Below are 4,841 nucleotides of genomic sequence, written 5' to 3'. Positions count from 1 at the left end.
AATTGTATTTATGTTGTTTTATCCTATGCTTTATTAAATTGTATTTATGTTGTTTTATCCTATGCTTTATTAAATTGTATTTATGTTGTTTTAACCTATGCTTTATTAAATTGTATTCATGTTGTTTTATCTTATGCTTTATTAAATTATATTTATGTTGTTTTATCCTATGCTTTATTAAATTGTATTTATGTTATTTTAACCTATGCTTTATTAAATTGTATTTATGTTGTTTTATCCTATGCTTTATTAAATTGTATTTATGTTGTTTTATCCTCTGCTTTATTAAATTGTATTTATATTGTTTTATCCTATGCTTTATTAAATTGTATTTATGTTGTTTTATCCTATGCTTTATTAAATTGAATTTATGTTGTTTTATCCTATGCTTTATTAAATTGTATTTATGTTGTTTTAACCTATGCTTTATTAAATTGTATTTATGTTGATTTATCCTATGCTTTATTTAATTGTATTTATGTTGTTTTAACGTATGCTTTATTAAATTGTATTTATGTTGTTTTATCCTATGCTTTATTAAATTGTATTTATGTTGTTTTAACGTATGCTTTATTAAATTGTATTTATGTTGTTTTTTCCTATGCTTTATTAAATTGTATTTATGTTGTTTTATCCTATGCTTTATTGAATTGTATTTATGTTGTTTTTTCCTAAGCTTTATTAAATTGTATTTATGTTGTTTTATTGTAGGCTTTATTAAATTGTATTTATGTTGTTTTTTCCTATGCTTTATTAAATTGTATTTATGTTGTTTTAACCTATGCTTTATTAAATTGTATTTATGTTGTTTTATTGTATGATTTATTAATTTGTATTTATGTTGTTTTAACCTATGCTTTATTAAATTGTGTTTATGTTGTTTTATCCTATGCTTTATTAAATTGTATTTATGTTGTTTTAACATATGCTTTATTAAATTGTATTTATGTTGTTTTGTCCTATGCTTTATTAAATTGTATTTATGTTGTTTATCCTATGTTTCATTAAATTGTATTTATGTTGTTTTATCCTATGTTTCATTAAATTGTATTTATGTTGTTTTATCCTATGCTTTATTAAATTTTATTTATGTTGTTTTATCCTATGCTTTATTAAATTTTATTTATGTTGTTTTATCCTATGCTTCATTAAATGTTATTTATGTTGTTTTATCCTATGCTTTATTAAAAAGTATTTATGTTGTTTTATCCTATGCTTTATTAAATTGTATTTATGTTGTTTTATCCTATGCTTTATTAAATTGTATTTATGTTGTTTTATCCTATGCTTTATTAAACTGTATTTATGCTGTTTTAACCTATGCTTTATTAAATTGTATTTATGTTGTTTTATCCTATGCTTTATTAAATTTTATTTATGTTGTTTTATCCTATGCTTTATTAAATTTTATTTATGTTGTTTTATCCTATGCTTTATTAAAAAGTATTTATGTTGTTTTATCCTATGCTTTATTAAATTTGATTTATGTTGTTTTATCCTATGCTTTATTAAATTGTATTTATGTTGTTTTATCCTATGCTTTATTAAACTGTATTTATGCTGTTTTAACCTATGCTTTATTAAATTGTATTTATGTTGTTTTATCCTATGCTTTATTAAATTGTATTTATGTTGTTTTATCCTATGCTTTATTAAATTGTATTTATGTTGTTTTAACCTATGCTTTATTAAATTGTATTCATGTTGTTTTATCTTATGCTTTATTAAATTATATTTATGTTGTTTTATCCTATGCTTTATTAAATTGTATTTATGTTATTTTAACCTATGCTTTATTAAATTGAATTTATGTTGTTTTATCCTATGCTTTATTAAATTGTATTTAATTTGTTTTATCCTATGCTTTATTAAATTGTATTTATGTAGTTTTAGCCTATGCTTTATTAAATTGTATTTATGTTGTTTTATCCTATGCTTTATTAAATTGTATTTATGTTGTTTTAACCTAGGCTTTCTTAAATTTTATTTATGTTGTTTTATCCTATGCTTTATTAAATTGAATTTATGTTGTTTTATCCTATGCTTTATTAAATTGTATTTATGTTGTTTTATCCTATGCTTTATTAAATTGTATTTATGTTGTTTTATCCTATGCTTTATTAAATTGTATTTATGTTGTTTTATCCTATGCTTTATTAAATTGTATTTATGTTGTTTTATCCTATGCTTTATTAAATAGTATTTATTTTGTTTTATCCTATGCTTTATTAAATTTGATTTATGTTGTTTTATCCTATGCTTTATTATATTGTATTTATGTTGTTTTATCCTATGCTATATTAAATTTTATTTATGTTGTTTTATCCTATGCTTTATTAAATTTTATTTATGTTGTTTTATCCTATGCTTTATTAAATTGTATTTATGTTGTTTTATCCTATGCTTTATTAAATTGTATTTATGTTGTTTTATCCTATGCTTTATTGAATTGTATTTATGTTGTTTTTTCCTAAGCTTTATTAAATTGTATTTATGTTGTTTTATTGTAGGCTTTATTAAATTGTATTTATGTTGTTTTTTCCTATGCTTTATTAAATTGTATTTATGTTGTTTTAACCTATGCTTTATTAAATTGTATTTATGTTGTTTTATTGTATGATTTATTAATTTGTATTTATGTTGTTTTAACCTATGCTTTATTAAATTGTGTTTATGTTGTTTTATCCTATGCTTTATTAAATTGTATTTATGTTGTTTTAACATATGCTTTATTAAATTGTATTTATGTTGTTTTGTCCTATGCTTTATTAAATTGTATTTATGTTGTTTATCCTATGTTTCATTAAATTGTATTTATGTTGTTTTATCCTATGCTTTATTAAATTGGATTTATGTTGTTTCATCCTATGCTTTATTAAATTGGATTTATGTTGTTTTAACCTATGCTTTATTAAATTTTATTTATGTTGTTTTATCCTATGCTTTATTAAATTGTATTTATGTTGTTTTAACCAAAGCTTTATTAAATTTTATTTATGTTGTTTTATCCTATGCTTTATTAAATTGAATTTATGTTGTTTTATCCTATGCTTTATTAAATTGTATTTATGTTGTTTTATCCTATGCTTTATTAAATTGTATTTATGTTGTTTTATCCTATGCTTTATTAAATTGTATTTATGTTGTTTTATCCTATGCTTTATTAAATAGTATTTATTTTGTTTTATCCTATGCTTTATTAAATTTGATTTATGTTGTTTTATCCTATGCTTTATTAAATTTGATTTATGTTGTTTTATCCTATGCTTTATTAAACTGTATTTATGCTGTTTTAACCTATGCTTTATTAAATTTTATTTATGTTGTTTTATCCTATGCTTTATTATATTGTATTTATGTTGTTTTATCCTATGCTATATTAAATTTTATTTATGTTGTTTTATCCTATGCTTTATTAAATTTTATTTATGTTGTTTTATCCTATGCTTTATTAAATTGTATTTATGTTGTTTATCCTATGTTTCATTAAATTGTATTTATGTTGTTTTATCCTATGTTTCATTAAATTGTATTTATGTTGTTTTATCCTATGCTTTATTAAATTTTATTTATGTTGTTTTATCCTATGCTTTATTAAATTTTATTTATGTTGTTTTATCCTATGCTTCATTAAATGTTATTTATGTTGTTTTATCCTATTCTTTATTAAAAAGTATTTATGTTGTTTTATCCTATGCTTTATTAAATTGTATTTATGTTGTTTTATCCTATGCTTTATTAAATTGTATTTATGTTGTTTTATCCTATGCTTTATTAAACTGTATTTATGCTGTTTTAACCTATGCTTTATTAAATTGTATTTATGTTGTTTTATCCTATGCTTTATTAAATTTTATTTATGTTGTTTTATCCTATGCTTTATTAAATTTTATTTATGTTGTTTTATCCTATGCTTTATTAAAAAGTATTTATGTTGTTTTATCCTATGCTTTATTAAATTTGATTTATGTTGTTTTATCCTATGCTTTATTAAATTGTATTTATGTTGTTTTATCCTATGCTTTATTAAACTGTATTTATGCTGTTTTAACCTATGCTTTATTAAATTGTATTTATGTTGTTTTATCCTATGCTTTATTAAATTGTATTTATGTTGTTTTATCCTATGCTTTATTAAATTGTATTTATGTTGTTTTAACCTATGCTTTATTAAATTGTATTCATGTTGTTTTATCTTATGCTTTATTAAATTATATTTATGTTGTTTTATCCTATGCTTTATTAAATTGTATTTATGTTATTTTAACCTATGCTTTATTAAATTGAATTTATGTTGTTTTATCCTATGCTTTATTAAATTGTATTTAATTTGTTTTATCCTATGCTTTATTAAATTGTATTTATGTAGTTTTAGCCTATGCTTTATTAAATTGTATTTATGTTGTTTTATCCTATGCTTTATTAAATTGTATTTATGTTGTTTTAACCTAGGCTTTCTTAAATTTTATTTATGTTGTTTTATCCTATGCTTTATTAAATTGAATTTATGTTGTTTTATCCTATGCTTTATTAAATTGTATTTATGTTGTTTTATCCTATGCTTTATTAAATTGTATTTATGTTGTTTTATCCTATGCTTTATTAAATTGTATTTATGTTGTTTTATCCTATGCTTTATTAAATTGTATTTATGTTGTTTTATCCTATGCTTTATTAAATAGTATTTATTTTGTTTTATCCTATGCTTTATTAAATTTGATTTATGTTGTTTTATCCTATGCTTTATTATATTGTATTTATGTTGTTTTATCCTATGCTATATTAAATTTTATTTATGTTGTTTTATCCTATGCTTTATTAAATTTTATTTATGTTGTTTT

Source organism: Phyllobates terribilis, unplaced genomic scaffold (assembly GCF_046119375.1).
Source record: "Phyllobates terribilis strain yellow unplaced genomic scaffold, ASM4611937v1 Scaffold_20__1_contigs__length_20440879, whole genome shotgun sequence".
Classification (NCBI taxonomy): Eukaryota; Metazoa; Chordata; class Amphibia; order Anura; family Dendrobatidae; genus Phyllobates; species Phyllobates terribilis.
Note: the sequence above shows the minus strand (reverse complement) of the source record.